The sequence below is a fragment of the Dendropsophus ebraccatus genome, chromosome 2 (assembly GCF_027789765.1).
Source record: "Dendropsophus ebraccatus isolate aDenEbr1 chromosome 2, aDenEbr1.pat, whole genome shotgun sequence".
In the NCBI taxonomy this organism is placed as follows: Eukaryota; Metazoa; Chordata; class Amphibia; order Anura; family Hylidae; genus Dendropsophus; species Dendropsophus ebraccatus.
The window spans coordinates 159,837,310-159,851,096 of NC_091455.1; positions in this window are offsets into that span (position 1 = coordinate 159,837,310).

Below are 13,787 nucleotides of genomic sequence, written 5' to 3' on the forward strand. Positions count from 1 at the left end.
TTACTGTTATTTAATTAATAAAGAGACTGCTGTGGCCAATATTTTTCCAATCGTTACTCAGTCTTGGTGTCCCTTTATTCAAGGCAATAGGGGGAGGGAAGAGTTAATGGAAGGGAAGGTTGGAAGGTTAATGATGAACTCCGTAATCTACCTTACCCGGGTCATGGTAATAGAGCAATTATAAACAAATGTAACCCCTTAGCGACCCATGACGTATCTGATACGTCATGGTGCCGCGGGGGGGGGGGGGGCTCAATGAGCAGAACGCCTATCACACTGATCAATGCTATGCCTAGAAGAATGCTATGCTATTCCCCTCCTAGAAGGGGAGGAGGAAAAAACGAAAACACAAAAATGAATGGGTCATTTTGGGCTTGGTCCTCAAAAAGAGGTAAAAAAAGAGTTAAAAAAAGGTTTAAAATTTTTAAAAACAGTCAAATAAAATAGTTATAAGTTAAATAAGTTGCCTATTGTTGACTTTAGGAACATCGATAACGTGTAAATTTTACCACCGGGCAAACAGAGTAAACACAATGCCTGAAAATGGCGGAAATTTTAATTTTTTTCTATTTTACACCAAAAATTATTTATTTCTAGTTTTCCAGCATATGTTATGGAAAAATTATTCTGTCATTGCAAAGTACGATTGGTGTTGCAAAAAATAAGGGATCATATGGTTCTGTAGGTGAGAAAATGCAATCAGTATGGCCTTTTAAACTTGAGGAGCAAAAGTCCATCAGTACACAGCGCTGTACTATTCCCAGGCACCACGTCATAGAGGGGCAGGCTGGCCCGCCTCCAGTGCTTCACCCCCGACGTATGGGAATAGAACGATGCCCATATGCAGGAACCAGGCCACGGTTTAAAAAAAAAAGGGCCATTACATGGGCTTCACCGCACCAGTGCCATTCTATCCATGTGCATAACCTAAAACGAATGTCCTAATGGTCAGCACCCCACCAATCAGCTGTGGATAAGGGATAACGTTTGAAGTTAGGAATTCCCCTTTAAGTGTGAGAGAGTGGTCTAGGGCTGAGATAAAGGGACACAACCCAAGAGAAATTTGAAAGTCTGTTTGCAATTGTTCAAGTATTGGGCTTCCCTACCAGAAGATTTGTTGCTGCTATTTTCTCATCTGGATTTGTGCACGTTACCAAGTAAAAGTCTCAGGTTACTGCAAGCGACTATGTACATGTGTATGTTTCTGCAAGCCCCACTCAAGTCCACTGGGCTGTCTCACACCCATCATTGTCACTCGCTGGGCCAGTGACATCCTGATACGTGCTCCATGCATTCCTATATTATTTTATTATATTCCTCTGTATTTTTTTCTGCAAATAACTTGTTTCTCTTTTCATTTCTCAGTATTATGTTTCTTCTTTTTTTCCAGCACATTTGTAGCTAGCATACTTGGCTGGGTGTATTGTATCGATATGTCTTGTACAAATAGGAAAATCAATAAACAGGATGTAAAATAATAGCAAAGCTCCGTGCCCAGCCTTAATGGAGCTCAAGTGTCCGGTCAGCTGCACGTCTACAAAAAGCATCAGTGCAAGTCTTAAAGAGCACTAAAAACTGAATAGTAAACAATATAATAAATATTCAAATATATAGAGATACAAAGAAAAAAACATTTATTTAATAACATTAAAAGTAACCTCTATAGTGTGTGTGCAAATAAATATCCGCAAGAAAGGGAAGGTTTCTTAGGCACCTGGAATGGAATAAATCTTAACCTTTTATAAAAGCAAATTATAAAAAAAGGCTTTGTTAAACAAAATGGCCCAATATTAATCACCTAAGGGCACAGTGGATTTTGGCCTTAAACGACAGCTCCGGTGCTGGACTTCTATAGCTTTGTAATTCCCTCTCTTTCCAACCCCCCCCCCCCCCGGACAACAAAGAACGCCCACCTCCGCTGCGGAAGTACAGTGGTCGTATAATTAATTGATCCTTGTCGACCACGCTTTCTTCTCCCTCCGCCATTTTGTGTCAATGGTGTCTAGAGATGAGCGAACCTTGAGCATGCTCGAGTCGATCCGAACCCGAACTTTCGGCATTTGATTAGTGGTGGCTGCTGAACTTGGATAAAGCCCTAAGGCTATGTGGAAATCATGCATATAGTGATTGGCTGTATCCATGTTTTCCAGACAACCTTAGAGCTTTATCCAAGTTCAGCAGCCCCAGCTAATCAAATACCGAACGTTCGGGTTCGGATCGACTCAAACCCGAACCCGGTTCACTCATCTCTAATGGTGTCACCTAATTTTTTCAAATGGGCCAGCTCCCCTCCATAGAGGGCTGTGTATGAGGAGACCGGGGACGAGTAGGAAGGGCTGGAGATTTAAAGAGGGGCCAGATGATACCATGACTGGGACCTGAGGAGAATGCTGGGAGCTGAACCCAGAAGTCAAGAAGCAGTGAAGACGTCAGTCAGAGGACTGGGGGTCCGGGAAAGGCGGAAAATTCAAATAGAGACGGACTCAGGAGTAAGGGTAAGTATTACAAATATGATTGTCAGTGTTTTTTTCTGTTTAGCGTTGCATTTTCACAACTAAGACTAAAAGCAAAGGAAAAGATATGCCATATAGTAAATTAGCACACCAAATATCAAGAATAGATTTAAATATATAAGTACTTTATTCCAACAGGTACAAAAAATTATTACATGAAAACAGTCTCTAAATTAAAACCACTTAAAAAAGACTACCTATGGAGACACCCTATATGAATATATCCTGTACCCTGTTCCAATACATAAATAAAGATAAATAGAAATCCTGTGAAAAAATACAGATAAATCGTGTACAAAGGTGACCAAACATATGAAGTACAACCCAACAAATATGCAAATATATCACCAAAATCAGCTAGGAACAGGGAAAAGCTAGGGTGTCAACTGTGAATATAATTTACGTTGAATTAGGATGTGGGCATATCTGTGTGTGCCCGCATCCTAATTCACCATAGCACACAATGGAAAGTGCAGCCGGAGCCGCACTTTCGATTGTATGAACTAACAGTTCTGTGTGAACACACAGTTCCATTGTGTGAACTGACAGTTCAATGAATAGTGGCAGCACAAAACTTACATGTCAGTTTTCCGTGTGGCCACTTGCAATCCCAGCCAAGGTATACTATGTGTATACACTCCGGCCAGGATTCCAATATTTTCAATGCAAAGTATCTTTTGAATTAATCACGGCCGTTGTTGCAAATTGCAACAACGGCAGGGATTAATTTAAAAAATGTGTTGTGTGAACATAGTCTTAAAGTAGATGGCAAGTGATTTTGCCCTCTCAACTTAGTTTTCCACAGTTTAAAGGAGAATATCCATGAAACTAATATATCCATTGCAGGCAGGGGGTGGGGGGGAAATAATAAACAATGTATACTTACCCGTCTCAGTGACCTTGTAGTGCTGCCCTTACCTATCACTGCACAGTCAATGGAAGTAATTTTTGTCCAAGTTCTGTGTACATCACGGCCCCAGCTCATTCTGCTGAGGTGTCATGGAACTTCTCTGGGTGTGCCTTCAGTCACTGATTGACTGAGTGCGAAATCCATCAAGCAGGTACATGACATTGCAGCAGCTGGAAGATATTGCAAAGGTATCATTGCAAGGGCGCTAAGGATGAGTAAGTATACATTGTTTATTATCTTACCGCACTCCCCTGCCTTTCTCTTTTTTTATTTTTATTTCATGGGACTTCTCTTTTCTGAGATTTCATGGACAGTTCTGCATCACTCCTTGTTGGCTCCTCTACAAACTGGCCCATAAAATTATCCTGCAATAAATTAAAGAAGTAGTGCACATTTTTGTTTTATTTTTATTTCCCCCTTTGGGGAACAAGTTTGCCCATATACTTACCTGGGCTCAGATTCCACTGGCGCCCACATCCCCTTGGCTGTCCTGAGACTACAGAGGTCACTGTAGACTCCTGATAAAGAAGAAGAAGAAGTCAGAGTGTGTCAAGCAGTACCATGGGAATGCAGCCCAGATAAGTATACAGGCAAGCTTGCTTCTGGAGGTGAAAGGAAAAAAAATGCAGGAAAGGATTTTTCTCCCCTTTGCAGTTTTAGCTGGGCCATGATTCCAATCAATATCTAGATAGTTACAATCTCCCATTAGGTCCCCTATAGTAGACAGCCCATGTGTACTCTCCCTATGGTAGATGGCCTGCTGTGTTGTCTTACTATAGTAGATGGCCCCCTGTGTAGGTCCCCTTATAGTAGATGGCCCCCTATGTGGGTCCCTCTATAGTAGATGGCCCACTGTGTAGGTCCCCTTTAGTAGCTGGTCCCCTGGGTAGGTCATCCCCCCTTTAGCAGATTTCCCCCTGTACAGCTCCCCAAAATAGATGGCCCCATAATATAAATAGATGATGGGGGAACAACTCAACTTCAATACGCTCCTCTGTTGCTGCAGCTTGTGGACCCATGCGCTGTCTTCTTTCTTCCGGCACTGCCTTAGACAGAAGTCCTGCAGCCTATCTGTGTTCTGTAGACTGCACTGACAGACGGATAGGACTTCCAGCACAGGCATTCCCCTAAAGAAGAATATAATATATACAACCCTTTAAAATGCATGATAACAGTATTCTGCAGCTATAAAACGTAATAAGGACTACAAATGCACCTATTTACTGTCAATAGAAAAATCTTCAGAGATTAGTAACAGGACATCTCTGGAAGATTTCAAACAATATCTAACTATTTTTACATGAACTGCAGTTAAGCAGCAATATGTCTAATACTTCGCATTCAGGTTGCACGGCCCCGGCAGTAGCCAGACTCATAAAAAGACACTTCATTCTAGGAAAATTTGATCTTGATGCATGGAGTTGTTAGCATGGGTCATCAGAAAAGAACTCTGTTGGGTAAACTGGCTTCGTATGGGATAACAAATGGTGTATCTACAAATTAAACTGGAATTTGTCATCTGAAAAAACAAATAGAGAACAAAATAGACTGTCATGAGTAGGTAGAGATATGGACCCATAGCCCCTGCCCCTACCTATTTGGATGGTCCACCCTAAACAATGGTCCTGAACTGGGTGATGGTCCTCCCACTGAACTTCATGCAGGGTAGGCAGGGAGCAGGTGGAAACAGGTCAGGACAGACAAATACACCAACATAACAGCGGTGTAGTACAAAATCAGAATCCAACAGGGTAGTCAAACAAGCAAGGATCAAACTAGGATATCACATCAGATCCAAAATTAGCAGGCAGAAGCATGGTTAGAAAACAAGGCAAACGATCAGGGTACCCAAAAAGAGAAACACTAGGGAGATAACTAATCACAGACGCCATATTGCAGGTAAAGCCTCATTGTCCCCTCTCACTGTTCAGCCCAACTTACCCTGATGAGTAGCACTGCGCCCCCTAGTGCTGGTCACCATAGAGACGTCTGAACGCTAGTCAATGGTTGTCACAGGATAATGGGAATGCGAACACAAGGATCTGAGCAGCACTGGTGTGAGGTAAGGTAAGTTCCTGACATTGAACATGTGCATGAGGCCTTAGAGCAAGGACTAGTTACAGGCCAATTACAGCTGCTGTTTTAGTGCAGTAATCTTGCTGTGCTGAGGCAAATACAATTGAATGGAGTCACGTTGGGACCGACAAGTGGCTGGCACTGCAAACTGATAGTTGCAAGAAATCCACCCAATATTGCCCTCATCCTTTTCAAAAATTTCTGCAGCATGCTAGTTACAGTACTGCTAAGACACAGGACTGTAGAATGTACATTGCAGAACAATGTGGTTCCTCCTGTCCATGATGGATTGAGTGACATATACACCTTCATCCTTTTTATTAAAAAGTGTCTTTATATCTATAGGAACACATAAGTAGTGTCCATAAAGTGCTACTCAATCTCTGTGTAATTGTAAGGTACCAGCAAGTACAGGCTGCTCTAGTGTTAGTAGGGTGTGCGGATGTCTTGGCACATAACTCAGGGCGGCCTGGCAACGCAGACAGTACAGCGACTAAACTAAAATGGGTCAGAGGGGATGTTGTTTAAAAAAGAAGGATCAAAGATAATCCCATTTTTCACTGCTCCTCCATGTGATCCTGAAGCAGTAACAATAGATAAGGATCTGAAAGGAGATGGTGACTTGCACTGAACAAATGCTGGGCTAATGAGCATCTTCAATGGCACAATAGCAGTGCAGAGTTCAGTGTACAGGAAGAAAATGCTGCCTTTTCCAGCATGCTGAACATGCCTGGATGGGATTATATGTTCATCATATTCAGTGAATTAACTCATTGTATAGCATGCTCTATGTTGTATGTAGCAATACATTACTGAACTATTGATAACGTGAAGAAGTAGTGCACACAAAATGCGTTTTCCATATCACAGTTGCCTCTTACTAATGCTAGATTTCTCAATGTGTTTGGATATTAAAAAAAAATAGTATGCCTTCCCTGGATCAAAACATCAACACAGTAGGATTTCCCTAGGTTGAACCTGATGGACTCTTGTCTTCTTTCAACCTTATTTACTATGTTACTATGTAAAATTGTATCCAAATCCTTCTATAAGGGTACAAACCCACTTGGCGGGTCTGCAGCGAGTCTCCATGCTGCGTTCTTGCAGCGAGACTCGCTGCAGATCCCGGCCCTATACTTTTAATTGCAGACAAACACGCAGCACGGATGTACATCCCTGCTGCGAGTTTTTCTGCAGCCCGCCCCATTAACCCCCCGGCCGCCGGAGCTGATACTTCACCTGATCCCGGCTCCGGCGGTTCCCGATGTCTTGAGCAAGCCGGAGCGGGGACCAGGTGAGGTATATGCTCCAGCCAGCCGCCCGCAGCCCCGGCCGCCCGATCGCCCCCCCGCAGCCCCGGCCGCCCGATCGCCCCCCCGCAGCCCCGATCGCACACACGCCCCCCTGCTGCCCCGATCGCACACACGCCCCCCCGCAGCCCCGGCCACCCGATCGCCCCCCCCCCCCGCAGCCCCGGCCGCCCGATCGCCCCCCCCCCCCCCGCAGCCCCGGCCGCCCGATCGCCCCCGCCCCCCCCCCCCCCCCCCCCGCAGCCCCGGCCGCCCGATCGCCCCCCCCGCCCCGCAGCCCCGGCCGCCCGATCGCCCCCCCCCCCCCCCCCGCAGCCCCGGCCGCCCGATCGGGGGGGCGTGCGATCGGTGCTGCGGGGGGGGGGCGTGCGATCGGGCGGCCGGGGCTGCGGGGGGGGCGTGCGATCGGGCGGCCGGGGCATATACTTCACCTGGTCCCCGCTCCGGCTTGCTGAAGACATCGGGAACCGCCGGAGCCGGGATCAGGTGAAGTATCAGCTCCGGCGGCCGGGGGGTTAATGGGGTGGGCTGCAGACAAACTCGCAGCAGGGATGTACATCCCTGCTGCGTGTTTGTCTGCCATTAAAAGTATAGGGCCAGGATCTGCAGCGAGTCTCGCTGCAAAAACGCAGCATGGAGACTCGCTGCAGATCCGGCAAGTGGGTTTGTAACCTAAAGGTCAAAGTGCACTCTTTTAACATTTGCTTGTATATAGATATTTAAATATATAAGATAGATCCAAACATAAAAGCATATGTTTGTTCAGTAAATGTTTCAATGACAGAGGCTTTCCCAAGCTTCTGATCCGCTACAAGTTGGCATACTTCCTTACTCCCCCTCCCATCACTGACCCTTACTCCCCCTCCCATCTCTGACCCTGCTTAATTGTCAGTGAGGGCTCTGCTTCCAGCTGACGCCTCTCTGAATCTTTGCACAAAAATATAAAAACATTTTTCTATGTTACGGAAACACAGACATATATATGAAAGCTACCATGTGTCTCCTGGTCCAAAAACTATCTGGTGTCAGCAGTTTGGAAAAATAAATTGCAGCTTAAAGAGGACCTGTCACCCCCCGTGCTGGGGTGACAGGCTCCGGACCCCCCGTTAGAGCCCCCTATATTCACGTGATCCCGCCGAGTCCCGCTTCCTGAGCCAGTTGGGTCACGGAGATATCAGCGCCCGAAGCCCGGCGCACGCTGACAGGAGAGTCCGATGCCCATAGAGAATGACAGAGCATCGAACTCCCCATTCATTCTCTATGGGCGTCTGACTCTGCTGTCAGCGCGCGCGCTGGGCTTCGGGCGCTGATATCTCCGTGACCCGACCGGCTCAGGAAGCGGGACCCGGCGGGATCTGGTGAGTATAGGGGGCTCTAACGGGGGGTCGGGAGCCTGTCACCCCGGCACGGGGGGTAACAGGTCTCCTTTAATCCTATTACACGGAGTGATTAGTGGCAGCAAGTGAGCAACTGTCAGGTCAGCGCTCGCTTGCTCCTTGTTCCCCGCTCGCTCATGGTGCTGGGGAGCCGATAGGCGATAGCGGTGGTCTGCCGCCAACGGTCCTATTGCACGGAGCGACGGCAGCAGATCGTTGCTATCCTAGTGGTTAGTCTTTTAACATGCTGAAAGAAATTGAAAGACAATGATTATTTGACATAGTGCAAGTCAGCTAATCGTTGCCTTTAATTTCACGAAAAAATAATCGTTCGTAATGGCTGAAAATCGGCCAAATATGGTGTTAATCACTTTGTGTAATAGGGCCTTTACTTTAAGCTACAGATATAGATACATGAGGTTGGAGTATGATATACCTACCAGATTGCTGCTTTTACTTGCCAAAAGGCCTTTATTGGTGGTTGCTAAGAGGCAGCTGTTTCACTTTTCCATAGTTTTTTTTTTATATATTTCTAGTTTTATAACCTCTTAATAGCTCTTGTATTTATTGTCTAATATGAAATGCACATGAATCAAATAGATCCAACTTTATAGTCTTCTCTGCACAGTCATTGCTGGACAAGGAGAGGCTATGGCTGAAATAAAGCATTAAAAACACGGGTCACCCCAGCAGATACACCATGGAACATAGTCAGCAAATGCATACGTTACTCTTAATTGCTTTTTTATTTGCTAAAACATTACTTTATTTTTGGCCTATGTTTCTGTCTCCAGAAAATACTGAAGCTGGTTTGGTGCCATGCTGCAGTCTGGAGGAATACTCTGCCTGCTACATCTCCCCTCCTCTGCCTATGCTGCATATTATGAAGATGTCTTCTAAAACACTTGGCATACTTTCACTGTAAATTAGCTGGTCCTGGCAGAGGCAGACAGACTGCACTTAAGACATACTTTATTTGTATGCATCTACAGTCATCTGATAAAGCAAATTATGTCTTAGGAACCTATATGACCTCCATATGTCAATTTCCTACATTTTAAGAGAGAAGACATTTTATGGCACTCAATTTACTGTGGTGCCCACGGGGAGGATGGGGGGAGTAGTCTGCGGCAGCTGAGGGTTTTAAGTCTCTAGTGTGTTAATGGATGGCTTTTTGGCTGGCTACCCCTGTATGTTCCCCGGTGGACCTGTGCAGCTCTTATAATTGGGGGTCTACACATATGTAGGAAATCCTAGACCCTGAAGTCACTGGTGTGTGCAAGACACATAAATAACTGGGCAACAAGGACAAACGTTACTGTGCACAATCTAGGCAACAAATGCTCCTTACAGCAAAGTTACAGTCTTTTGGAGGATGCTCAAAAATTTGACATGTGGGTATTGAGTTTCATTTTTACCCACTGACCCTCAGCTTATTTGCAACAGCGGCCGTGATTTATACAAAACATACGTTGTAATTGAATGAATGACATCCTGGTCAGAGCGTACACACAGTACACGCTCCGGTCGGGATTCCATACGGCCGCATGAAAAACTGAAATGTTTTCTGCAGCCGCTATTCATTGAATAGTGGCCGCACAGACATGTCAGTTCAATAGTGAATTGGGATGTGGGCGCAGGTTGGTGCGCCCGCATCACAATTGAACAGAAATGAAGATCATCTGGCCGGTACTGCAGTACCGGCACAGATAATCTTCTCTGACACCGGCCGTTCTGTGACCCTGCTGGGTCACAAAACGGCCGATCTCATACCATGTATGAACATGGCCTAAGTGCGCAGTCTCAGCCGTGGACCGCACCGGGGTCCGAACTGGCATGGACATAACACAATCACAGACATCTATAGCCAGCGGATGCCAGTTTAAATTTGGTGCTTGTCAGGAATAGTGGAACAATATTGCCTAGCATGATTGCCTAGTATCCCAGCTTCCTAATAATGATCCTGCTGTCAGCACTGGAGAGGAAGATGTGATCTCTCCTGGGGCACAGCCAGCTAAGTGTGTTAGGGCCCTATTCCACAGTAACGATAATCGGCCGAATCGGACCCATTTGGCCCGATTCGGCCGATTATCATTCGGTGGAATAGAGAGAACGATCAGCCGATGATCGCGTCATCGGCTGATCGTTCATTTAGGGCCAGACCGAAAATCATCATTCCCCCACCACGCATCGCTATGGTTGAATAGCGGTGCGCGGCGGGCGACCGACGATTTGAGAAGAAGCAGCAGCAGTAATACATTACCTGTCAGGGCTTATTCTCCGCGCTGTCTTCATCCCCGGGTCCCGCGCCATCTAGCTTCAGAATGGCCTGTCAGGTGACGGAGCGCTCAGCCAATCACAGGTCGGGCAGATCGCCGCTCGTTTACATCGTTGATCGGGCCCTCCTCGGCCCGTGGAATAGGACCCTTACAGTAATAGTGATTCCTCTCTGCTACCTGTATAAGTTGTGTCTACCTTTGTTCTCCACACGGTAATAGTCTCCTCCTATTACCTTCCCCACATCTTCTGAGCCCTCAGAAAGCAATGGTGCCCCAGGTACAGTTATGGGGAATCCTACATTGTACTGGTCCCCCCAAAGTAATAGTTGCCCCACACACAATAAAAGTACATCCCGCACAGAAATGTGGCCCACTTAGTTACCCCCACAGTAAAGGTGTCCCCTGTGTTCCTCCTACACAGTAATGGGTGCATCCTAAAGTACATGTGATCACTGCGACCTTTACTTTACTTGGGGCAGGAGGGTGGTCAGGGGAATAGAATATGCACTATTAGCTGTAGGACATATTAATTAGAACAGGGCTACTGATGGGAAGAATGACACCTTGCTCCTGCCCAGACGCCCCTTACCTTGTTACATTTCTAAGATAAATAATAGTTTGAATTTAGCATTTGTGGTGGGGGACAACACTGAAAACATGTCAAATGGTGTGTGTGTGTGTGTGTGTGTGTGCGCGCGCGCCTGCACTTGATGTTTTGACTAAAACCTAGACCTAGAGACATTGGAACAGTGATAGAAGCCAGGCAGAAGATGTAAATAAACAGAACAGGAAATTACACATCAGATAGAGCAATGCCATCTGCTGCAGTGCATGGAAAAAGGGATATGTAAAAATGCTAAATGTATTCAGAAAAGAATGTGTCAGATATGTTTGTCACATAATAATCATTAAAAGCTCCACAACACTTTTCAAAGGGCATTTATCGCCTAAATTTTTTTTTTTTTACGGATTAGATCCATATACTGAAATATGCTCTGTTTTCTCATCTGTTTCTATTTTCTAAATACAAAATTTCTTTATTTCATGTTTATACATTAACATGAGGACAACCATTTAGCTTCAGCTCATTTTAATAGAACTTATGCTATGATATGTGATATGCTTTACAGAAAGCTCCATATATATAGACAACAATGGACAGGACCTTTCCCACTGACATGAATGGAAAATATAGCATCATCATCATCATGACTGGGGTAATTTCACATGGAGGGTAAGGCTGAGCTGTGACTTTCATCTATTTAAATCTCTATCTACTGGTGCCACCTTTCACCATAATGCTGTACAGATCAGTTTCCAGGTGTCACCTCCATATCACTACAAAGAGAATAGAAAGTCTCAGTTTAGGTTTAGGCCTAGTGGTAAGAATAAAAATTGCAAGATGTCAGGATTATTTTGTAATATAGATAGTAAAATAGAAAACAAACGATCACCTATTAACTTCATCATAGTCATCCCCACATTCCTGTTTACCCGGCAAGGTGAGTATGTGACTAGTCCGTACAAAAGATAATGCTGATCTCTGGCCCTTTTACACTGGTCAATTACATGGGATAGACAGGCAATAATCGCCTCATGTAACTAGACCTTAGGCTTTAAAAAATTGTATGTTTATTTGGGAGACATAGTAGTTTTGCTCATTTTTACCTCTCTGATCTCTAAAAAGAAGAACTTTATTTTACAAATGTGTTTTTGTATTACCTTGATTAAAACAATATCCTTAGCAATCTAACGTATTTGGGGACTTTAGAGGTCTTTTCTCCAACACATGGGTTTACATTTTTCTGCATCATATGGAAGACCTGCTCTTTAAACATTTTAACTGGCTACTTAGAGCTGCATGATATGTCATTGACACACAATACAGGAGATCTGAACAGCTGCTGAACAGAATTGGTTGCATTCTGCAATATGTGGTGAATAGAGCTAAACAATTCACATACTGCCTAGTTATATCTGAGCGAAGAGACAGCAGCGAAATGTGTCAACTACTAGGGCATATCTGATGAACTCCTGACTTCCAAAAGACATGCATAATGACAGGCAATGTCAAACTCAGCTGCTATTTTTAGTTCATGCCAAAAGAATGGACATTGCAAGAGAAGCGAAAGGGAGATTGCAACCCATACAGTTTCAGCCACTGGGAAACCTTTACTAGGCTCTGTTCACATTGCAGTCAGATGTTCAGTTCAAAGCTTCCATCAGCAGTTACATCATATGTGATAGGAAAAATAATGCAGTATGCATGGCTATTCTTCCCCTCAAAAGTGAGTGACACCAATGGCATTATAAGATACAACACAAAAGAATGCACTATAGAACCTCCTTCCCCATAAATAGATTAAAGCATAACCCATGGAATGATGAGGACCATATGAACATGCTGCACTTGCAATTGGAATTATCAAAATATCCATAAAGGTTCTAATAAACCAACTAGAGAAAATATATAGGCCGCATCACCAAGATTAAAAGATACACAGATTAAAGGAAAAGCATTCCCGACACAAACTACCCTGCCCCACGCATTCTGTTAGCTGTCAATAGGTACCGACATTTTTCTAAAGTGTAGACAACAGGCAACTAAATCTCTAGACTCGGGTGGTACCCTATATATTAGTGTGCAGCCTTTTCTTCTATCTATTTAATCAGTGAGTATGCCATCAATTAAGTGTTGTTTTGTGCTATTGTACTAACACAGTGGTACTACTGTGTTAGTACATTAGTACAAACTTTCAAATATTATCGGAGCTCATGATGCTGGGAGCTCCAAGGTCCCAGGACACCGCCCATGCACGGGCTGGTTTTTGCAGATGTGTGCATTAGCCCTAACAGGCATAGTGATCTGGCAATGCTTTAAAATACACAAATGTTTTATAGAAGTAATGACTGTGAATATAACTATCATTTCATTCCTGTCTGATGCTAAAAAGGTTCAGTAATCTTTGCCATCTTGTCCATATATCATATGCAAGAATCACATTTACAGGAAAAGAAATAGATAGCTTGCCCCTAATATCAGAATGACTCAGTTGTCAAAGCACTCTGTATATCTATCAACCAGGATCAATACGAGGCTGAACAAATATTTATTCAAAAATGTGAAAGTTTGGAGCTATATTCTGCACTGTCAATAAATAATACACGGCACAATTAAGAGGATGAAGCTTCCTCCTCATTCCCCACTCACTGCCTGTACTATTAAATGCACAGACAGCGAGTGGAAGGAGCGGGGGGAGGGGGTGCAGGGCGACGTGCAGCAGACCGTCACTATTGTGATCAGGGTTTTACAACCTGTTGAA